A 24,979-nucleotide genomic window follows, 5' to 3' on the forward strand; every position below is an offset into this window, starting at 1 on the left:
AAAAAATATAACAATGTGTAAGAAAACAGAAACTAAGGAGGGGCAAGGAGGCATCTGGTAGACTGATCTGATGAGTTCCAGTTCTTTGATACTTTTTTTTTTTGAGAGGCCTAAAGGTCCTTTCCTGAGGAAGAAACTCAAAAAAACAAATACATGTTTCAAGCTTTAACAGCAGAAGCATCGATTTCTATGTTTGTCTGAAAACAATCGTCTATGGGACCATTTCAAATAGATGTCAATTTTTATTGACTGCTTTTCTGCATCTCTGACAATAATCATGTGATTTTTTTTTTTTTTTTTTTTTTTTCAGTTTTGGTCTCAGATTTATGTCTTTTTTAAGATTTTTGTTTTTTTTTTTTTTTTTTTTTTTTGTTTTTTTAATTGGGTTGGTTCCTTTTTTTTTTTTTTCGTTTTTTTTTTTTTTTTTTTTTTTTTTTTTTTGAGATAGAGTCTTGTTCTGTTGCCCAGGTTGGAGTGCAGGGTTGTGATCTCAGCTCACTGCAACCTCTGTGTCCCAGGTTCAAGCGATTCTCCTGCCTCAGCCTCCCAAGTAGCTGGGATTACAGGCTCCTGCCACTATGTCCAGCTAATTTTTGTATTTTTAGTAGAGATGGGCTTTCGCCATGTTGGCCACGCTGGTCTCGAACTCCCGACCTCAGGTGATCCACCCGCCTCAGCCTCCCAAAGTGCTGGGATTACAGACATGAGCCACCATACCCAGCCTATCTTCTTTCCTTATTTATCGATAGATTCAGTTTGCTAATGTTTTTGTTTAGCATTTTGTATCAATGTTCATGAGTGAAATCACTTTGTAATTTTCCTTTTTCAAACTGTCCTTGGTTTTTGGTATTAGTTGTTTATTCTATAGCCTTATAAAATGGAAAGCGCTATCTATTTTTCTATTTCATGGAATAATTTACCTAAGACTGCAATGATATGTTTACTTTGAGGGAAGATTTTAAACTACGGGTTCATTTTAAAAAATATTCCTAAAACAATTATTTTTTCTCCTACATTTTAGTATTTTATACATGAAAACATTTTAATATTTCATATTTTCTAAGAATTTTCCCTTTTCACCTGTTTTCACTTGGGGGTGCATAAATATTTATAACATTTTATCTTTGTAATGTCTGCAGCAACCTTTTTCATTCATGATATAGTTTTAAAAAATGATTGCTCTTTTTCTTTTTTGATCAGTATTGCCAGAAGTTGGTTAACTTTGTGAGACTTTCCATTTTTTTAAATGTGTTTATTTTTTAAATTTCAGAGTCAGGTTTTTACTATACATGTTGCCCAGGCTGGAGTGCAGTAGCATGATCATGGCTCAATACAGCCTTGAACTCCTGGGTTCAACTGAGCCTCCTGACGAAGCCTCCAGAGTAGCTGAGACTGACAGGCACATACTACCATGCCCAGCTTTTTATAAGACTTTTTCAAAGAACCAACTTTGGATTTATTGATCCTCTCTACTGTATGTTTATATTTAAATCTATTCATTTCTGCTCTTAACATTATTTCCTCTTCTGTGGGGTGGGTTTATTTCTAGTTAACCCTAATACTCACAGTTTTGATCTGGGAGGATCCAGATCTTCAGAGGACTAGATCTCCTTATATTTCTTTTCTTAGATGAGACGCAGCTTATACATTCTCTCTGTCAAAACCAAAGTTCAGTGATGTCAGTTTGGCTCAAACACCCAAGAGCAAAGTGGATTACTTAAATTCTTTCTTTTATCTCTGGTCTCTGAGGAGTCTTTCCTATATTAGCAGCTCAGTGATACATTTAGAAAGGTGAGTTTTTAAACGTTTTATTAACCATATTAGCTGTTTTCAGTAGGAGGGGTGCTCTGAGTATCTGATTAGTTACACTTCAGGAAATAGAAGTTGTTCCAGTTTTCTCTTTTTTCTCTTTCTCTCTCTTCCTCCCTATGTCACAGATGTGTTTTGTTCCCAGTTTTCTGGCTTCAAATTCCAGAGTCTGCACGCGATCCCTGGGTCCTGTGTATCTTCTAAGGTGGCTTCACATATTTCAGAATGTATCTCTACACAATGAATTATTCTTTTTTTGCTAAGACTGATGATGGTCCCTCATTATCTGACTTAGAGAGATTATTATGCTCCCTTCTCCCTGTTCTTTTACTCTGGAAAGGCAGGTGGAGTGGATTTTCAGGATAAAGAAGGAGTAAGAAAGGCGGGTGTAAAACAAAACCTTGCCTCACCACAAGGTCCCAGAGCTGAGAAGTCCTAGGGCTACTCCACACACACAGGAGGGACCCATCAAATTTGCTTTACAGGGCAAACTTCTCCCTGATGACAAGAATAAAATGGTCAAAGATATTCTCTTTTTTTTCTGATTAGATTGTAAATAATAAAAAATTAGTTTCTTTATATATGCACACACATATAATATTTCAAAAATGTGAGCGTATATCCTCCAGTCTTTTATCTTCCTTGTCATTTTGTGCTTGATTCTCCTCTCCTGAGTTCCTCCTCCTCTCTTCTCCTTCATTGTCCGTAGGTCTCAGCCTCCACCAAGTAACCATGTTGCAGCCCAGGATGTTTTCTTCCCAATTTTCCTGCATTCACCTGCAATCATACAAATGCACACTTGTCATTATTCTACAAGAATTTGTTCATGTTATACATATTTGTGATTTATTTATTTATTTGTTTTGAGATGCAGTCTTGCTCGGTTGCCCAGACTGGAGTGTGGTGGCATGATTTCTGCTCAGTGCAACCTCTGCCTCCTGGGTTCAAGCGATTCTCCTGTGCCAGCCTCCTGAGTAGCTGGGATTACAGGCACGCATCATCACGCCTGACTAATTTTTAAGTATTTTTAACAGAGACAGGTTTCACCATGTTGGTCAGGCTGGTCTCGAACTCCTGACCTCGTGATCCTCCTGCCTTGGCCTCCCAAAGTGCTGGGATTACAGGTGTGAGCCACCCTGCCTGGACCTGTTTTACATTCAGTTATGCCTCGTGGAACGCCCTCTAAGCCAACTGATACAGCTCTAATTCATTCTTTTAAAAGTTATAAAAGTCTCCATTTGTGTGAATATACATAATTTATTGGACCATTCTCCTACTGGATGAATATTGTTTCAAGCTTGCCACTACAAACAAGGCTACAATAAAATCCTTGTAAACATGTTCTTCTACTGGTGGTTTTATGTTTATGGGATAGATTCCCAGGGGTGGGATTGAAGGGTAGTAGGGTATATGATATTTATTAAATTGTAATAGACATTGTTAGATTGCTTTCCAAAAAGGCTGTCACAATTTACATTTCTGTCAGCAGTATATGAGAAAGTACCCTCTTCGCCGAATCCAGTAGTCACTTGGTATTTTCAATATAAAAACCTTTTGGCATATGATGAGAGTAGAGTAAAGTGATACCTCATTGTTGCATAAATTTGCATTTCCCTGATCATAATTAATTTAAATAATTTTGCTATTTGTCTTTTGCATACTTTTCTGAGCTTTTCTTCCCAATTAGTAAATGCTCTTTTATATTATGGTGTTGTAAATTCATTTCAAATCTGTTATTTTCACTTTTTTTTAACTAATCTACAATTCTTTACTATTTTTCAACTAAATAATAATTTTTTTTACTAAGTTTGTGTATGACAAGGTTTTTTTCCCACAAATGTCTAAAAATTTTTACATAAATATGTTTATCTTTTATTTTCAAGCTTCTGGTTCTTGATCTCAGTTTTGAAAGTATTTGTCAATTTTAGGATTATGTGTAGTATTCTATCTTGTAATATTTCTATTATTTTGTTTTTTATATTTAAGTCTAGTCAATTTGGAATTTAGTTATGCATTTTGTTTAAGATGGAGGTATAATAGTATTTTAATATAATCTATAATGAAATCTAGATTTTTTTTGCTGTTATCTGATGGGAATAATAGTATGGATATCCTGATAAGGATAATAGTGGATCTATAGTATGTGCTATTATCTGATAAGGCAAGTTCGCTTTTTTATTCCTTTTTTTCATATTTCTTGTTTTTTTCTGCCATATCTCTTCTTCCATATGTATGTTAAGATTGTCATATACAATGTTGAGAAAAATTATTTTGAAATTTGATTCAAAACTACATTACATTTTTTTTTTTTTGAGTTTTTTTTCCGAGGCAGGAGTCTCACTCTGCTCGCCAGCTGGAGTGCAGGTTGGCCGGATCTCAAGCTCACGCAAGCCCTCCGCCTCCCGGGTTTATGCCATTCTCCTGCCCTCAGCCTCCCGGAGTAGCTGGGGACTACAGGCGCTCCCGCCCCTCGCCGGCTGTTTTTTGCTATTTTTTAGTTAGAGATGGGGTTTCAGCCGTGTTAGCCAGGATGCGTCTCGACTCCTGACCTCATGATCCGCCCGTCTCGGGCTCCCAAAGTGCCCTGGGATTACAGGCTTGGAAGCCATCGCGCCCCCTCCAAACTACATACATTTATATGTATACTAATTATTGAAGAATTAATACGTTGTTGATATAAAATTTTCACTCCAAAAATGTTAGAACATGTGAATAAGAGCATGGGCACTGGAGCTCAGACCCAGGCTCGAATCCTGGCTATGCTATCCAATAGTGGTATGACTTTCTTTTTAAGCACTGGATATGCGTAAACTCCAAATTAAGATCAAATGAGGGAACAGCATTGGTTCCTTTACCTTTTTATTTGTCAAGGTTTTCATGCCAGAGGAGATCTCTTTTCCCTCTTAGGCATTCTTTTTTGATGATTAATGTGTTGAGACATTTAAATTTATTTGTGGCATAATGGGTAATGATGGCGCATTCTAAAATAATATATGGGGCTCCCTGAGTGATATGGTTTGGCTGTGCCCCACCCAAAGGCTCATCTTGAATTGTAGCTCCCTAATTCTCCCATGTTGTGGCGAGGGACCCGATGGAAGAATAATTAAATCATAGGGGCAGTTTCGCTTTCATACTGTTCTCATAATAGTGAACAAATCTCGGCCGGACGCGTTTGGCTTCAAGCCTGTAATCCCAGCACTTTGGCGGCCGAGCGGCGGATCACGAGTCAGGAGATCGAGACCATCTGACTAACATGGTGAAACCCCGTCTCTACTAAAAAATACAAAAACTAGCCGGGCGAGGTGGCGGGCGCCTGTAGTCCCCAGTACTCGGGAGGCTGAGGCAGGAGAATGGCGTAAACCCAGGAGGCGGAGCTGCGTGAGGCTGAAGATCTGGCCCACTGCACTCCAGCCTGGGCGACAGGTGAGACTCGTCTCAAAAAAAAAAAAAAAAAAAAAAAAAAATCTCACGAGAGCTGATGGTTTTATACGGGGAAACCCCTTTCGCTTGGCTCTCATTCTCTCTTTGCCAGCAGCCACGAAAGACATGCCTTTCACCTTCCGCCATGATTGTGGGGCCTCCCTAGCTATGTGGAACTGTGAGTCCATGAAACCTCTTTTTCTTTATAAATTACCCAGTCTTGGGTATGTCTTTATCAGCAGCATGAAAACGGACTAATACGCTAAGAGAGGAATCATTCAGGACAATTGAGGAAGATACTTAGAGCTGACAATTTGAGCTTGAAAAAGTTCACAGTTTGCCAAGTTCTGGAAGGAGCTCCTCAAACCAGAAGCCAGAGTATGCTAGGCACTCAAGGAGCTACTGCAGGGTTTGAGACCATGATGGCTAAGAATGCTGCTCTGGCAGTGGGAGACTGCTGTTTGTAGCCATATGTTTAGGCTAAAGTCAGCAAAGAGACGCCAGAGCCACTGATGAGGAGTACTTAATGCTAGTATCCCTGATTAAAATACTGGATAAGGAAGTGATGGAACGAAGCTTTCTGACTGGGTAGACTCAGTTCTGACAATGGCTGGTGAATCTGCTTCTGATGGATGGACGCATCCAGTGAGAACTGACTAAGGTGTGATGATATTACACCTGGGACCTGCACCATATCTTGAGTGGACAACTGATACCACTTCAGAATAACCTAGAGTCCATGGGAGAATTCGAGGGAGAGAAGGGAAACTGACAAAAAAGGGTGTATTCGTCTATTTTCATGTTGCTATAAAGATACTATCTGAGCCTGGGTAATTTATAAAGGAAAGAGGTTTAATCCACTCACAGTTCTGCATGGCTGGGGAGGCCTCAGGAAACTTACAAGCGTGGCGGAAGGTGAAACGGAGGCAGGAAGCTTCCTCACAGGGCGGCAGGAGGGAGTGAAGTGGAAGCGCAGGAAAAACTGCTACTTTTAAAACTATCAGATCTCGTGAGAGCTCCCTCAATATCATGAGAACAGCATGGGGGAAATTGACCCCGGGATCCAGTCGTCTCCAGCCAGGTCCCTTCCTCGACACGTGGGGATTACAATTCAGGATGAGATTTGGTGGGGACACAGAGCCAAACCATATCAAAGGGCCTTTCCCATCTCCAGAAACAGGAAAGGACTTGAGAGATTCATGACAGTCTGAGTCCAAGTGCAGAGGAATCTAAAGCTCAGAGAGATGGTAGAACTGGCTCAAGATCACACAGCTTATTTAATGGCAGAGCTGGAATTTATCTCAGGTCTGCTAACTCAAAAATCTGTGCTTTTCCCAGGATTCCATAAACGTGACTCTTGTAGAATTTTGGTCATAACCATAATAGTGTCCTCGAAAGCTTACTATGTGCCAGGCATGCTTGTAAACACTTAGCATGTAACAGCCTATCTAATCTCACAAAAAGTCTATTAAAGTAGACCTATTATTTTTTCTATTTTTTCCAGGAGGGAACTGAGGCATAGATAAATTTAATACCTCATCCAAGGTCACATGTTAAAAGTGGTACAGCTTGGATTCAAACTTAGTCTAGGTCCAAAAATCTATACTACTTACCTTACACTACACAGACTTTTAACATAAGATTCTCTGCCTATCTTCCTCTATTTTGCTTTCTACCCTTTGCAAGACATATTTTATTTGTGTGTATATTTATTATGTTTGCTGTTTTTTCTCCAGTGTGCTGTTTTTAGGGTTGTTTTTCTGTCACTACGGTGAGTTTGGTTGAATAAAGTTAGTTGGGTGGGGAATTGTCCCTAGGCCAGGCCTTAGTTATTGACGGAAAAATTGACCTCATGAAATGTATTTGTGGATATTCTGGGTCACAAAAACCAACCAGATACAAAGGAAGAGTTGGAGAGGAGGGACCAGCTGTAGAAACTGATACTCCATGGAATCAGCCCTCAATCTTCACGTAGAAATGTAGGGCTCCTGGAATTTCTCCCAGACCCTTCTGGTTTATTCCAGATTAAATAGAATTGGTCAGGGTACTGAGCATTCATTGTGCTGACTTTCACTCAAGAGTAAGGGGAAAGATCTAAAACAAAACACAGTGTGATTCTGTATGATACCATAATGGTGGATACATGTCATTATCATTAACCCAAACTCATAGAGTGTGCTACACCAAGAGTGAACCCTCATGTAAACTATGGACGTTAGGTGATTATGACGTGTGAGTATATCTGTCAGTTGTAACAAATATACCTCTCTGGTACGGTATATTCATATGGGAGAGGCTTACCTGCATGTATGGGAACTGGGGCTACATGGGAAATCTCTGTACCTTCCGTTCAATTTTGCTGTGAACCTAAAACTGCTCTAAAAAATAGTCTTAAACCCAGCAACAACAAAAACCAATGCCAAGTAAGGTTTTCCCATTCTCTGTTGGTATGCTCACATTATTGAAAAGGTTCAGGAGTGTTTTTCTGAGTCAACAAATATTTTAAAATGCTTATTATGTGCAACGCATGATGCTAAGTATTGTTGGGGACTCATAACCGCATTAGCCATAGCCTGTACTCAGTATCCTTAGGGAGACAGACACATATTAACTTTGACACAAAGTCGATTTTGTTAAGAGGTTAAATCAAAATACAAAGGGAATGTAGGAGACAGAAAAGTGAATTTCAATGGCAGGCACCCAGAAAGCCATCTTAGTGTGATGTGTTAATAGAAAATCTAAAACATCATGTTTGAACAGGCAGGTTTGAAAGAGTTGGTGGGGGAGGGTATAGAGGATAGTATTAGGTTGATGTAAAAGTGATTGTGTTCTTTGTCATTAAAATAACAGTTCTATTCAGAAGTCATGAAAACTGGGTTCTAGCCTTGTCTCTATAATCCTTACCAGCTGTGTGACTTTAGGCAAGTGACCGAATCTCTCTGAGACTCTTTCTTCACTTGTAAAATGTGGGGCGATTAAGAAGTTAATCTCGGGCCGGACGCGGTGGCTCAAGCCTGTAATCCCAGCACTTTGGGAGGCCGAGACAGGCGGATCACGAGGTCAGGAGATCGAGACCCTCCTGGCTAACACGGTGAAACCCCGTCTCTACTAAAAAATACAAAAAACTAGCCGGGCGAGGTGGCGGGCGCCTGTAGTCCCAGCTACTCAGGAGGCTGAGGCAGGAGAATGGCGTAAACCCGGGAGGCGGAGCTTGCAGTGAGCTGAGATCCGGCCACAGCACTCCAACCTGGGTGACAGAGCAAGACTCCATCTCAAAAAAAAAAAAAAAAAAAAAAAAAAAAAGAAGTTAATCTCAACTGATAGGTTTGTTGGGAAGATTTTAGGTCTATGTCTGGCACATTGAAGGTTCTCAGTAAATGCTCCAAGTGAAGTGTGTGTGTGTGTGTATGTGCACGTGTGTGTATGTGTGTGTGTGCATGTATGTATGCATGGGTGTGCGTATGTGCACTTGTGTGTGCACGTGTGCATGTGTGTGGGTACTCATGTGTGTGTTAGGAGAGTATCTGTTGGTAGGCAGGAATTCAGGGAGCAGAGGTGGGGAGGGGTGTGGCTGACTGTGTGTATAGGTGGGTGGTGTTGACAAATTGGGGGGAAGAAGATGTAATGGGACATAGGACTGGAAAGCTACATAAGAATCCAGTAGTGAAAACTCTTAGATTTAACTTTGTTGGAAACGGGAGCCAATAATGTTTGTGGATCTGATGATTAGAAAGTCCCCTCAGGTGCTGGAAAACATGACCAGACCCTGTGCTTATAGACTCATGTGCTTATAGACTGTATTCAGTGCCACTCCCTTAAGTTGTCAAACCCCACCCCACCTCCCTTTTTTAAAGGCAGTCTTTTCTACATGTTTTGAGGCCTGGAGAACAAAAGTGATGTGGGCTTTAAAACAAAATTAAACAAAAAAGATTTCTCACCCAGTTACATACTCCAAACCAGCTTTCCTAGGTTTGCTCACACAAACTCCAAAAAAGTAATGGGGTTAGGGGAGAGGTTTACAAGGTCAGAAGAAAACATCAAACCACATGAGACTTGATTCACTTCCATGGAACTGGTTTTGCTGCCCTTCTACAATATCCTGTAAAATTGTAAATAAAGCATTGGAACTAATAAATCAATCACAGAGGGACCTTCCTGCTGCCAATCCATTCTCTGGAGAACGAAATCCTGAAGGCAGACTTAGGGAATTGAAATCAGAATCTCTGCAGCTGCCAAAGTGCCCTGCCTTGGCCTGCCAAGTTAAATGTGAACTTTTGTGAACTTTCTTTGCAGGAGTTAGAATCAGCTTCTTTTGTGCAATGCAATTCCAATTTACGGCGTTATCGAAGACAGGGTTTTAGGGAAATACACCAGGCCAGTGCATTTATTTGACCCATGAAGCTTAATTGCCAATGTTAACTCTATGGCCCTGGCAATCTTCTCTGATTAAAAAGCCACTGGGAGCCCAATTTGGGGCCACTCTTCTTTATTACTGTTCTTCTGAAGAAAGTTGAAGTATTCATCTCATCGTGGGAGTTAAAAGCCCAAGTCAATGATTAATGGTGCGATTGCATTTGTTTTCTTTCTGAATTAACACATGTGACCCGTGGCATTTGCACCTCGTGTTAACCATTAGACACACAAATGAGCCCTGTATTTATTTGGGTGGCAGAGTTCTAATGCCTGTTGTTTACTTTATAGTGAGGGAACTGTGCAATCCGTAGGACTTTTCCAGGAAGAGAAATGGGTCCTGCCTTCCGTCCTCTGGTTTGAGGAAGCAGCTCTGTCGGCCTCTCTTTGCTCCCTTACTCAGGCTGCCCACAGCGAAGCCTTTCAGTGTCTGATATAAAAGTCCCTTTGATTATGCGGTGGCCACAGGGTCTGGCTGCGGGTCTGGGTGGCTTGCAGATGCATCGCCAACCAAATCTAGATCCAGCAGAGGCGGCTTCACCCTTCTCGTGAATTCAGGCGTCTTTTTCGTGTTAAAGATCTGCTTTTCTTACAGCAAATATTATGTATGTCTTTACTCTTTGAACTCTTTCCGTACTTAATGGAGGTGGAGGCGGGGCAGTTTGTGGAAGTACTCTTGCCAAGTTATTAGTTTTAGATAAAGTCATCTCAGGTTTGAGCAAGAAAATGAAAGCCTCTGATTATCAGATTCTCTGGAACGTCTCTTCCTGCCAGAAACAATGTTGAGTCTGGCCCCCTCTCTCCCAGCTGCTTTCATTGTATTGCCTGAAATGTTACTTTTTTTTAACTGTTTCTAATGCCAGTGAAAGGAGGCATTAGAGGAGAAGGGGGGTGGTTTGGTGGCTTGCTTAGTTCATAATTGTCTGGGTTGGGAAAGAATCTTTTAATGAAAATTGGGTGGGGAATTAGGATCCTGTGGGGTGTATGTGGGAGTGTGTATTTGTGTGGGAAAGGAGTTAGTTTAAAGACTTTGTTTTATTTCATTGCTTCAATTTGCTCTGGATTGTTATTTAGTTTCTTTTGAGATTTACATAACATTAAATGAGGATGTGGCTTTTTAAATGCAGACTTTTTAAGGAGCCTGCCTTAATCCATTCAGGCTACTAGCGAGTGCTGTAAACTAGGTAGCTTATGAATAATAGAAACTTATTTCTGACAGCTCTCCCGAGGCTGAGAAGTCAAAGATCATGTTTCTGGCAGGTTCCACGTCTGGTGAGGTTCTGCTTCCTGGTTCACAGATGGTTGTCCTCACATGAGGGAAGGGTAATGGAGCTCTCTGGGGTCTTTTATATGGGCACTAATCTCATTCATGAAGGCCCCACCCTCATGATGTCATCACCTTTCAAAGGACCCACCTTCAGATACAATCATGAAAGGAACAGGTTTCAACATATGACTTTTGGGGGAACACAAATATTCAGTTTATAGCATTCTGCCTCTGACCCCTCAAAATTCATGTTCTCTCATGCAAAACACATTCATCTCATTCCAACAGCCCCCAAAGTCTTAACTTGCTCCAGTATTACCTTAAAAATCTAAAGTCCAATGTCTTGTCTAAATATCACTTAAATCAGATATGGGTAAGACTCATCCTGGGTGAGTATATGGGGTGAATTCCTCTCCAGCTGTGACCTGTGAACCCAAACAAGTTATGTGCTTTCAAAACACAGTGGTGGGACAGGCACGGGATAGACATTCACACTGCAAAAGGAAGAAACAGGAAAGAAGAAGGGAGTGAAAGATTCCAGTCAGGTCAAAAGCCCAATGGAATAAATGACATTAAACTCTAAGGCTCGAGAACAACCTTCTGCCTTCCAGGTCCCCTGGGGCTGGGGTCCTGCCTCTGCACTTCTCACAGGTTGGAGTCCCATGTCTGTGGCTCTCCCAAAGAGGGAGGCTTTTATATGTCCATCTTGTATGTATTCCTGGAATGCCAGATTCTTTTTTTTTTTTTTTTTGAGACAGAGTGTTGCTCTATCCCCCAGGCTGGAAGGCTGGAGTGTAGTGGTGCCATCTTGGCTTACTGCAACCTCTGCCTCCCAGGTTCAAGCAAGTCTCATGCCTCAGCCTCCTGAGTAGCTGGGATTACAGACATGCACCACCACTCCTGGCTAAGTTGCATATTTTTAGTAGAGATAGGGTTTCACCATGTTAGCCAGGCTGGTCTCAAACTCCTGACTTCAAGTAATCGTCCCACCTCGGCCTCCCAAACTGGGGTTACAAGTGTGAGCCACCATGCCCAGCCCTGCAAAGCCAGATTCTTATATCCAATTGACTATTTGCCATCTTCCCCTGGATGTCTGATAGGTGTCTTAAACTTAATATATCCAAACCAAACTCATGACCTTGCCCTAAGCAAACTGGATTCTCTCCTATTTGTCCTATTTCACTAAATGGCAGATCCAGTTTCCAGTTGTTTAGGCCAATTACCTTAGCATCATCTTGATGCCTCTTTTTCTTTCAAACCCCACATACAATCCATCAGCTCTACCTTTATAAAATATTCTGAATGCGATTCCTCATCTCTTCCCATCTCTGTCCTACTCTCCTGCCTCGAGCCCCTGCCATCTTTACCTGGACTATTGCAATAGCATCTGCCTGCTCTCCCTGCTGTGTCCTTGGCCTGCTCCCTATGGTCTCTTCTAAGTAGCCAGAGGTTTTAAAAGGTCAGCCAAATCATGGCATCTCCTGCTCAAAAGCTTCCAGTGGCTTCCAAAATCTCTTCGAATACAATCAGAAGCTCTTTCTATTGCCTTGCAAACTGTACCTGATTTACCCACTTGCCTTCTGAGCTCATCTCCCATTCTCCCCTCCACTCTGACCTTTTTGCTGTTTTTTGTTTGTTTGTTTGCTTTGTTTTGTTTTGTTTTGTTTTTTTGAGACAGAGTCCCGCTTTGTCGCCCAGGATGGAGTGCAGTAGAGCGATCTCAGCTCACTGCAACCTCTGCCTCCCGGGTTCAAGCGATTCTCATGCCTCAGCCTCCCAAGTAGCTGGGATTACAGGTGTGCACTACCACTCCTGGCTAATTTTTGCATTTTTAGTAGAGACGAGGGTTTCACCATGTTGACCAGGCTGGTCTCAAGCTTCTGACCTCAAGTGATCCACCCACCTGGACCTCCCAAGGTGCTGGGATTACAGGCGTAAGCCACTGCACCCGGCCTCTTTGCTGTTTCTTAAATATGTTGGCTGTGTGCCTGCCTCAAGTCTCACTTTATACTTTGTGTTCCTCTTCCTGGAATACCCTTTCTCCAGTGATTCAAAGTCACCTTAATAAGAGAGGGTTTCCCTGAACACCCTATCCAAAACAGTGGCTCTCTGTCACTCTCTGTCCCTTACTCTTTTTAAATTCCTTCTTGGTCCTTCACATTTACTACGTCTGTGTTGGCCTGCTATGTTATTATTTCACCACCCACTTGAATAAAAGCTCCATGAAAGAAGGCACTTTAAAAGAATTTACCTAGAACGATGCCTAGCACATAGTAGGTCTTCAGCAAATACTGGTTGAATGGACTCCATGTGGTCCACAGAGAAACATCCGGACTGGCATTACAGGCTGATGACTCCCGAGGCAGCTGTCAGAGTCTAAGAAATGAGTGAAAAGATCAAGGAACACATGCAAAGAGTGAACCCAGATGTAAATTAAGTACTTCTCTATTTCCTTCAGTGAATAGTTCAGCAGTTTTGTTTTATTTTCTCAAGAGAATGAGTTGACCAGGCACGGTGGCTGACGCTTGTAATCCCAGCACTTTAGGAGGCTGAGGCGAATGGATCACCTGAGGTCAGGAGTTTGAGACCAGCCTGGTCAACATGGTGAAACCCCGTCTCTACTAAAAATACAAAAATTAGCTGGGTGTGGTGGCAGGTGCCTGTAATCCCAGCTACTGGGGAGGCTGAGGCAGGAGAATCACTCGAACCTGGGAGGCAGAGGTTGCAGTGAGCCAAGATGGTGTCACTACTCCATCCTGGATGATAGCACAAGCCTCGATCTAAAAAAAAATTAAAAAAAATAAAAAAAAAAAGAAGAGAGAGAGAATGAGTTAACTTCAGTGGCTTATCAAGTTAGTGTTTTCTTATAGTAGCTCAATAACTCATGCCTCTTACCTATCTCTGTGTGTGTAAAATCCTAACAAGCTTTCTTAATTCCCAACTGTGTCCCAGTGAACAACTGTTTCATATTTTAGCTTAGTTAGACATACAATCAAGCTTACTGCTGGCTACAATCCTAATGTGACCTACACTCTCTGATCAAGAGGCTGACAATCTGTTCTGGACACCACAAAGAAGAGCCAATATTCTCACGAAGTTCCAAACACTGTTTTGCAACTTTGGTTCAGGATCTCTAATTTGCATTTCACGTTTGTTGGGGATTCTCATATTCTTTACAACAATCACAGCAATAACAATTTTTAAAACCCCTGAAGATTATTTCAGAACACCAATTATTAAATATCTCATTAGGGATCTTGGATGTATGGAAATCTTATATGTATTTACACCTAAAAACTAATGATGGTGAATTCAATATACTTATCTAAGTTAGCTTTCTTCCCAAACTCAACTAAAATAGCAAAAACTTTTTTTTTTCTTTTGGCTTCAGTGCAGTGGCGCAATCCCAGCTCACTGCAACCTCTACCTCCCGGGTTCAAGCCATTCTCCTGCCTCAGCCTCCCGAGTAGCTGGGATTACAGGCACATACCACCGTGCCCAGCTAACTTTGTATATTTAGTAGAGATGGGATTTCACCATGTTAGCCAGGCTGATCTCGAACTCCCGCCCTCTGGTGATCTGCCCACCTTGGCCTCCCAAAGTGCTGGGATTATAGGCTTGAGCCACCATGCCTGACTGCAAAAACTTTTTTTAAAAAGCATAATCTCATAAGGACAGGGAGAACAGGAGAGGAGATAGTAGCAACGTAATTTTGAAAGCTGGACGAGAGATGGACACATAATGATTGCCTCAGTGGATCAGAAGAAGCCATAGCTTAAGGTGCCAGTGAGGACAGAGGCTAACTTGCCTGCCCAGAAGGCATGGGTACTTCTGGAACAGTGGGCAGAGGGGGAGCTAATGTAAGAAGCAACTGAAATGAACATTGCTTGAGAAATCATTGGATCTCTAGATCACCTTCCCCCAGTCCACGCCTCTGAGGGTTTATTTCTCAAATGGCTGAAAGACATTTTGAGGTTTATTATTGTTATTATTTTAAAAGAAAAGGCATACAAACTCATCAAGGTGTACTTGGAGCGAACCACAGAGGGATCACTCCTGGAGGGTTCTTCTCTGGAAAAACAGGGGATCTCTGTTTGGGAGAGATACCAGGTAGATGAGTGCCCTGTCCAACATAGGGCGATTGACTGCATTCAAATTGAACACTGGTGGTACAGATTTCCCCCCAGATTGGCAGGAGATGCTTTAAGCAAGGCCCAAATGATAAAGGAAAAATAAGCAAAATTAGATCCCAGTGAATCTGTAACCAGCAGGGGCTTGGGTCTTGACAAGGTGATGTTCACAATGTCTTCAATCAGTAAGGGCACTAACAAATCAGAAAGATGCCAGATATAAACAATCATCAAGGCCGTACCCAGACCTGCATTGGGTGGTTGTGCAGGCTGTGCACTGCACAACTATAGGCAGCTGTCCTGGCCAAAGCAGAGTATATATGCTGAATATTAGTTCTAGGCTTAGGTCATCTGTCTTTACTTCTAATTTGACTTGGATTTCTTACAGGTAAGGCCTAGGATATTCTTAGGATTATGTCTTTAGTGATTGGTTATTCCAAGATTGGGAACACAGGCCCCAGAGCATGATCACCCTGCTAGTCTATTTTTTCCCCCTGACATTTCATATTAGTCAATTGATTTTGGACTCATAATTGTTAACGAAATAAGCACAAGAAGCAGATCCTGGTGAGGAAAGAAAGATAAATATTCCAAGCCCGTCTCCAAATCAGTGTAGTAGAAAATCGATGTTAATTGAAAACAGTTTAACTCAGCAAAACTCACAAACACAAATTTTTTTCTGAAGTGTTTGCTAAATTAATTATTCTAACATTTATCCTAGGTTCTTAAAAGCAAGATCATTTGCACATGAGTGATCTCACGTGCGACTTTCCATTGCTTGACAGGATCGGGGGAGGAAGAAGAGAGAGGGGTGGACCTAGAATTCTCACATAAAAAGGCATCTAGTTCTTCCCTTCCTAATTACCTGAGTGCACACTCTGAACTGCTCACCTGATGTTAATGAGCATCAGGTTTGTCTGAGAAAATGCCAGCCTTTAATTAACGGGGCTGATTTATTTAGCTGAAGTCTGAATTTAGGCAAAGGTTAAAAGAAGTCACAGTTAGTAACCTACCGCCTGATAGAACTTTCAAGCCTCCTGGAATCTTGCGTTGCAATTGTGTCTTCTTAATTTATTGCCACTGAGCGGTCCAGAAAGTTAATGTGCTCATTTCTATAAACAGTGTAGCTGTAAATCATTCACTAGTTCCCCAACTGGTCTTCGTGGAGGTACAGAAGGAAATGCTTTGAGGTTGGTGGCCTCTCATTTCTGTCCTTTGCGACCACCTGGATTTCCATAGAAGTTTTGCTCTCTTGGGTCCCTCTTGGCTCTCTTGTGCTCTGAGTGCATGCTTTTGGGCCGGATTCAAACCAGGTTTGCTGCTGCTGCTACCTGCTGTTTTTTTAGGTGGAGTAGTGGGTGCGGCCGCAAACAAAAACAATTTCATCCTGATGGACCAGATAGTTGGGACTGGTGTCAGCAGGGCGGGTCCCTGCTTGCTCTTTCTCAAGCCCAAGGTAAGAGCCTGGAGTCACACTCTTTATCTCTGGCTCCTGACCTGGGGTCAGAGAGCTAATAAACTAGGCTGTTTCAGACATGCCTCGTGATGTGTCTGGGCGCTGGACTGTGGACTGTGGTCCTGGAAAAAGCAGATGTTGGTCATCATCCAGCAGTGACTGAGGCTCAATTTTCTTTCTTGGAAAAATCTGAAGGGGCTGTGGGATTCTATCCCTGGTGAGTTAAAAAAAAGACTGACCTGTGACAGGTGACCCCGTACTCATGTGAATTTTCCTAGGCCGATATTCTTACTCTCAAACTCTCATTAACCTCCAAGCTAGCTCTATCCTTCTTCCAATGCTGCTGTGCTCTGCAGTCATGCATGTGGCTGAGGGCACTCCTGGGGGCCAACAGGTGTGGGAGGCCCATCTGCTGGTCTGCAAGTCCCTCCCACTTGTCCAGGCCCCTGGCCTTGGCTTTCAGAGAAGCTCTCACCTGGCCGGGCATGTGTGACCCTGGCGAAAGAATGACAGAGCAGCTCCCACAAATTCCCAGTAACTCCGGCCTAGATATTGAAATTCAGTTTCAAACAGAGTTCTAAGACAATCAGCAAAGGTCTGGTATGTCTCTGCCACACACCAGCCCGGGTGGATTTCCCAAGAATTTACCCCGGAAGGAACCTTTCTCGAGGCAGAAGCCTTATCTATTCTGGAAACCTGGCTGTCAGTTCCATGCAATGCATATAAACCTGCTCCTACAAGAAAGGCCTGCATCAGACAGATACTAGCTTCTCTTTTCTACTTCCTAGCTATGTGACCTTGGAGGAATCACTTAAACTTTCTGAGTTCCAATTTCCTTACTTATTAAGTGGGCTAATAGCACCTATCCTGTAGGGTTGGGTTGTTGGAAGAATTAAATGAGATAGTATGTCAAGTGTGGGTGAAGAGAAGCATTTCAATACTTGGAAAAGCTGTAACTTCTATTTAATGTGTGCTCTCAGTGGAGTAACTAGGCACTGTAGGCACTGGGGTACACCCAGGAAAAGGCACAACACAGTTTATGGCCCCGTGGGGAAGTCAGACCCGTGAACAGATCATTTCACATGTCATGAGGGTTTGGGGAGCAGAAACCCAGAGGCACACAGATGGTGCTAGAGGAGCTCATGTGAGTCCAGCTGAAATCTGGTACTACTTGAATTTCTTTGTTTTGTTTGTAATTGCCTGATAGTAACGTGTTTTCTGGCCACAGTTGGAGTCATGGGTGTAACTAGGTGGGGCAGATGAGGCCAAAGGCCAGGTGCAGCCTGGGGAAGAGGTGTGGGGGTCAGGTAGGGTGTGGTGTACAGGTCCCTGCCCTACCGTAAGCAGCCTACAGGGATGCTACTTCCTGGAGAGGCAAAACCTCATCATCAACATCGGCCAAGACGGGCCATGACACTACTTAATCTCTCTTTATCTAGCTAGGGCTGACAGGGTAATCTGCAATGCGAGATGCCTGCAATTGCACCAGTTGCTGAACAGCTCTTCCTCCTCTTTCCCCATGCACTCAGGCTCCTTGTAGTGCCTCTTTTTGGTGGTAGTCATAGAAACCATCTTGCAGTCATAGCCACTTTTCATGGGCATCTTTTACCTCTAGTTGTTGTTGAGGATGTTCAAGTGGTTAGTGACTTTAACCTCTCAGCAAACCTCAAACTCTGGGCCCAGTGAAATGGGTGGCCAACACAGATGTGATGCATCTCATCAAGTCTTCAGCCATTCTTGGGCTCAACAATAAACTCACCAGCCTGGCCCTGGAAGCTGCCCACAATGTATCCCCTACCAAACTTCCCTTATATCTCTCCAGGTTTCATATCCTATTCTATTCAGCCACGGTGCCTTTGTTCTTTCTGTCTGAAATGCTCTCTATCCCCACTGATTAGATGCAGTCTTTCGGCAAATTTTGATCACCTCTTTCAAAATACATGTGTTGTCTTTGCTTATAGTTATGTGAGCACTCATCTCCTGTCTTCCACAAGATGGCCAGCTAGTGAGCTGATGGTGAGGACCATTCCTCACTTCCAGTTGTATTCCCTGTGTCTTACACATCAAGTGTGCTCAATAAATACTTATTGAACTGAGGATATTAACAGAACGTGGTTAAACACGCACAGTGCACCAGATGGTGACTGGAAGGGAAGGGAATCTAAAGCACCAGTCCTAGGTTTCATAAGTCTTCCAGACTTGCTTTGGTCTTAGGTTGCAAACATTAAACTCATTTTGAGCCTTCAGAGTGATGTGGCTAAATTAGCATTAGAAATGGATAATAAGCAATAGAAAATAAGGTGTCTATGGGTAGCCGTGATTAGTAATATTCTATGTTGAAGGACAGGTGCTGGGTATCTGGGGTTTTTGCAGTCACTTTATATGACACATATAAACATAACATAGATGTTAAATTTTGTTCAGACAGCTCCCCCCACCCAACTGGTGGCCCTACAGATATCTTGGATGAATTAGTGAAACTCATCACCTAGAAGAACAATAATTCAATTCAAAGTCCAAGGAAAACACCACAGGGTAGGTTTGAAACCTAACTCTGTATAAGACTAGACTAGTCAGTTATTATTGTGATGATGCTGTGTAACAAACAACCTCAAAGTGCCAGTGGCTTTCAATAACAAATGTGCATTGTTTGTTCATGTGTTCATCAGTGGCTATGGGTTAGGTGTAGTGGCTCAGGGCTGCCTCCGTCTGTCTTCTTATTTTGGGATCTACGCTGCAGGAATACCCCCATCAGCAAACAATGTTCTCATGTTAGAGAGAAGGAGTTCAAGAGAGCTGGCAGATATTTGCAACAGCTCTTCAAGGCTTCACTTGAAACTGGCATGTTGTCATTTCTGCCCACATTTTATGGGCCAAAGTATTTTACATAGGCAGGTCCTAAATCAATGGGGCAGGGAAGAGGGGAGTGAGAGGGGAGCAGAAATATTTGTGAAATGATAATTCAAGCTACTACAAAAACACTTAGAATATTTTATTCCTTCTACTGATAGAACTATGGATTCCTTGAAAAAAGAGCGCAACTCCTTGTTTCTTGCCTGGTACATTGTTGACACGCTGTACGTATTTGTTGAATGAATGATTGGCCTCCCATGGCTCAGTTTAACTAAGTGCATAATATTCATGGAGAAAGTCCTTCCTTGTAGAAACAGAAACCATATGGAGATTGTAGATCACTGGAAGTTCCAATCCTAGTCAAGTCAAATAAATGCTGTTGTCCCCTATGGTGAGCAGCCTCTGCAGCCAGAGTCATCCTCGGGAAAACCTGTGGGTGAACAAATGTAAAGAGGCGGTTGGGTGGCTCCCCACCCACTGCCACACCCAGCACAGGCCCGGCAGTGGATGGAGAGTAAATAGGAGGTTTCATCTGGCACGATTTCCACCACCTGGTAAAGTAGGATGGGTGTGCCCTTCAGAGGGAAGCTTGTTATATAAGTTTAACCTTAACGAAGTGGGTAGCTGAAGAGGGGATATTTCTATGCCAGGAACAAGCTCCTTTTAAGAGGAATTAAAACAGGATTCCTCCAACTAGTATAGCGGTGAAGTCAAGAAAGTTGGACTGGGAGGCTGAAGCAGGAGAACTGCTTGAAACCGGGAGGCAGAGGTTGCAATGAGCCGAGATCGTGCCATTGCACTCCAGCTTGGGTGACAAGAGCGAGACTTCGTCTTAAAAAAAAAAAAAAAAAAGAAGTTGGACTTTGGAATTGAGCAGGCCTGCCTTGGAGTCCCAGCTCTACCACTTACTGTGCAACCTTGGGCAGGCCACTGCACCTGCACTTCTCTCAGCCTCAGTTTCCTTGACTGTAAATTGGGCAGAATGAGAGTATTTACTTCAAGGGCTCCTATAGGAATTCAGTGAGCTGATGCATACAAAATTCTCAATACACTTCCCAGCATGTGAGGAACATAGTAATTGGAAACTATTATTACTATTTTCAACGTCATTATCTTAAAGATACTGACTGAATTTCAAATGTTATAAAAGCTTCATGACACAAATTCCCAGGGAAACATCTGTTTTTCAAGGCAAGGAACTCCTTTAGCTCTTCTTAGAGAGAGTGAGCTGCAAAAATATTACAAAGAGAAGCACAAAGGGAGAGTACAGAAGAAAGAAAAGGAAGGGGACTGATCTTGAGGCATCTGAAGAAAAGTTAATAGGAATTGACTGGAAAAGAACTCTTGAGTTTTGAGAGTGGGTGGAGAGGACAGAGAAAGTCGAGAGCTCATGTTAGGAATTGGGATTCAAGGGACCAGAACCAAGAGAGGGGCCCCTTTGTGGGATACTGAAAACCAGAGGATAAGCTCAAACATACTCAATGGGAATAAACAAGAGTTGAAGGCCTGGAAAGTTTAGAAGAAGCACCAATTTCATGGGTCCAGAGGTGATGGTAGTAAAGGTAGCCTTGTCCAAGGTTTAAACTCTAGAAGAAATTGGCTGGGAGTAAGACCATGTCAGGGAGGAAAAGGGGTCCTGGGTGGTGCGTGTGAGCATCTTGGGACATGCACAGCTTGCCTAACAGGCCGGGGTGAGTCAGGTGTGTGAAGACAACAGCCTTGGGAGGAGCAGAGGCAGGGCAGATGGCATGAAGGTGACAACACTGCTTCAGCCACGCCAAGACTGAAGGGACTGTTGGGTGCTGGGGGCAAGCCTTTGATTACAAGGACACGAAGGTTCTCCTCCCTTTCAAAATATTCCTTTTGTTAGGAACAACTGCCTTCCTATTTTCTTGTATTTCTGCAAAAACAGGATATTATGGAATATTACTATAAGCACCCAGAAAAGATAGACACTTTCACCCACTTGAAATGCATATAATGAAAGGCACTTTTCGGAAAAAACGTTGCGCCTCTTCAGAACATTCTGGGTCACTAGTTTCACATTCTGTGAAAATGCTGCACATTGTCACAGCACGGAGTATGTCTGCTTTGCTCGTAGATGTGTGCTCCGTGTCTAGCTCAGTGTCTGGCGCATAGGAGGCGCTTGATAAATATTTGTTAAATGAATAAATAGAAAATTCTGGAACATCTGAAATAACTCTTGTTAAAAGAATTTCTAAGTTCTTTTATATTAACAAATGTGAGAGCTCCAAAAGAACTAAACATTTGTGAATCTGAGAGAGGGATGGGAGGCTGGGTTCTAGGAGGAACTGGGGGTAACTGCAGTTTGTCTGGAGGCAGAGGTGATGGACTTGGACTGTGTGCAGCCCCGCCCTGTGGTGGCATTATCCTAGAGCTGGTCATATTATATGGTGTATCAGGATCCCAGTAAAGAACAGATGCCACTCTCATACTGAGTAGATGGAGGAGGGTTTAATAGACTATTCACATGAGATGGGCGAGTTGAAGGGGAGTCACTGGAGACGAGGTGGAAGGCTGAAGGTGGCACTACAGGGCTGTTCCTAGTCTGTATTAGTCAGGTTCTCCAGACGGACTGAACCAATAGGATATATGAATATATGAAAGGGAGTTTATTAGGGAGAATTGGCTCACACGATTACAAGGCAAAGTCCCACGAAAGGCCACCTGCAAGCTGAGGAAACAGAAACCAGTAGTGGCGCGGCGCAGTTCAAGTCTAAAAGCCTTAATACCAGGGAAGCCAACAGTGCAGCCTTCAGTCTGCAGCTGAAGGCCCGAGAGCCCCCACCGTGAAGCAGCTGGTGCAGCTCCCAGATTCCAAAGGCCAGAGAACCTGGAGCCTGATGTCCAAGAGCAGGAAGGGCAGAAGCAAGTTTCTAGTGTGGGAAGAAGAAAGAGAGCCAGAGGCCTCAGCAAGCAAAGCTTCTCCAGCTTCTGCTGCATGCTTTGTTCCAGCCATGCTGGCTGCCAGTTGGATGGTGCCCACTCATATCAATTGTGGGTCTTCCTCTCCCAGTCCACTGACTCACGTGTCAATCTCTTCTGGCAACAGCCTCTCAGACATACCCAGGAGCAAGACTTTAGCAGCTATCTAGACATCCCTCAGTACAGCCCAGTTGACACCTAATATTAACCATCACACACCCCTAGGGCTGAAAGGGCAAGGAGAGCATGTGGGTGAGAGACTTTGGAGGGATAGCTGTGTAAAGAGTAAACAGTTTGGGCCTTCAGTAGAAGGACTCAGCCATCCCACAGCAATCCTGGGGAGGAAGCTGAGTGAGGGACACCTTGACCTCTCACCAATATCCCTCCCACCTCCTGCAATGCTCCCTATGGGCTGAAACTAACTGGAAGGCAGGGGCTGTGGAGTCCATTGAGGCAACCCTTCCCGGCCAGCCTCCTGGGGTACAGAACAAGCTGGGGAAGGTGGAGAATGGATATAAAAAAGTATGTGGGGTGGGGATTCTTAAATGAGCCTGGGGAAAATCAGATGTGAGGTGGAGTCTTCCTGGGTGTTTTCACTGCTTAAGGCACTGCAGCAGGTTCTGATAGTGGAGTCCAGCTTCTTGGGTCAATGTGTGGTCACATGGGCTGAAAATGAGAAAGCATGGAAGTGTCATGAAACACAGGGATGAAACTGACACAGGTGGGGCATGGGTGGGGCTAGGGAGGTCAGCTTGGGCGTTGCCCCTTTAATCTTTATTAATGACCTATAAGATATAAACACCTTGTTGAAATTGACCAAGGTCACCTAATGACAAGGTGTTACAAACTGGCAAAGAAGAACGAATGAAAGACTTGCTAGTGACAAATGCTCCCGGATTTAAAGGCAGGATCTGGCCAAACAAGAGTTAGCAACTGAGGGCAGCATGATTCAAAGCACACACATCCACTAGGAGGCAGAAAACAGGAAGGGCCAGATGTGAGCAACCTTGGCTAAGTTAGAGTGAAACAGTCCACAGGAAATGCCAACTTGCTGGGGACTTTTGGTGGAAGGAAATATCCATGCTGGATGATTCATTTACAGCATATACATATTTGGCAACCATGAGTTCAACAACCAAAATGATTTAATTAACCAGAAACTTGCACAGTGCTAAATCCAAGAAGAGTTGTATGTGCTAGTGGAAACCTCCTGCAAAACTGACATTAAAATATTATATGTTGGTTGGGCGTGGTGGCTCACGCCTGAAATCCCAGCACTTTGGAGGCCGAGGCAGGTGGATCACCTGAGGTCAGCAGTTCGAGACTAGCCTGACCAACATGGCGAAACCCCATCTCTACTAAAAATAGCCAGGCGTGGTGGTGTGCGCTTGTAATCCCAGCTACTCAGGATGCTGAGGTAGGAGGATCGCTTGATCCCGGGATGTAGAGATTGCAGTGAGCAGAGATCACGCCACTGCACTCCAGCCTGGGTGACAGAGCGAGACTCTGTCTCAAAAATTATAATCATAATAAAATAATAAAGAATATTAAATGTTGAGGAATAAAAATAAAAGTTGTTTCAAATTTTAACATACCCTTTGATGCAGAATTCTACTTCAAGGAATTTATGCTAAAGAAATAATAAGGATAATTCTTAGAGCTGTAGGAAATAGGATGTTCATTGTAGAGCTTGTTGTAATGGCTCCAAATTAGAAATAACCTCTCTGTTCAATGGTAGGGATTGTTAGAGGAATTTTGCTAAATCTAAAAAATAAATGTTAGAGATGAATTTTAATATCATTGGAATATGTCCAATATGTGGTTGAAGGCAGAAGAAAGAGACTCTGCAACACTATGATCCCATTTTGGTTACACACACCCTTACATACAGAAAGACTGGCAAGATTGCTGTGAAATCATTAAGAGTGATCCACTGTGTAATGTAGCACTAAAAGTAATTTCATTTTTTTTCTTACCCAAATTCCCTACATTTCTACAGTGGAGGTGTATTACTTTATGGTATGAAAGCAATTTTTTTTTTAACCCACAGAGAGTGATTTCCTGTCTCTATCCTGCAGAATGTTAGCTCTCTGGTGTTTATACCTGAATCAGTGAGGTGAGATAGAGACAGACATGAAGAGGTGCTTAGCGGGGGTTGGACTGAATGAAGGAGCACAACAGAGGTCACGGTGCATTCTGTGGTAACATAGAAGAGTGCGTCTGAAGACCAGTGGAAGGTAGCGAATTACTGAACCTCAAGGAGAAAGGTCATCTGCTTTATACACGATTTATTATTAGGTTGGTGCAAAAGTAATCACAGTTTTTGCCGTTACTTTTAAGGGAAAAAACCGTGATTACTTTTGCACAAACATAATGCTTTAGCTTTGAATAAAAATGAAATTGGCCAGGCACGGTGGCTCACACCTGTAATCCCAGCACTTTGGGAGGCCGAGGTGGGCAGATCACTTGAGGTCAGGAGTTCGAGACCAGACTGGCCAACAAGGAGAGACCCCCCCATCTCTACTAAAAATACAAAATTTAGCCGGGCATGGTGGCAGGTGCCGATAATCTCACCTACTCAGGAAGCTGAGGCGGGAGAATCGCTTGAACCCGGGAGGCGGAGGTTGCAATGAGCCAAGATCGCGCCATTGCACTCCAGCCTTGGCAACAAGAGCAAAACTCCATCTC

At 43.0% G+C, this 24,979-nt stretch overlaps 1 long non-coding RNA gene across 1 annotated transcript; it reads right to left on the reverse strand.

Moving 5' to 3' along the window:
* Window positions 1-1,616: 1,616 nt before the first annotated feature.
* LOC108536742 (uncharacterized) lies at window positions 1,617-16,332 on the reverse strand. The gene is made up of 3 exons (XR_001887608.1): window positions 16,050-16,332; window positions 13,158-13,282; window positions 1,617-2,586 (listed from the first exon to the last, which is right to left on the reverse strand). It is a non-coding gene; the product is annotated as an uncharacterized LOC108536742 (long non-coding RNA).
* Between the last annotated feature and the right edge of the window lie 8,647 nt (window positions 16,333-24,979).

This window comes from Rhinopithecus bieti, unplaced genomic scaffold (assembly GCF_001698545.2).
Source record: "Rhinopithecus bieti isolate Rb0 unplaced genomic scaffold, ASM169854v2 scaffold_13349, whole genome shotgun sequence".
NCBI lineage: Eukaryota > Metazoa > Chordata > Mammalia > Primates > Cercopithecidae > Rhinopithecus > Rhinopithecus bieti.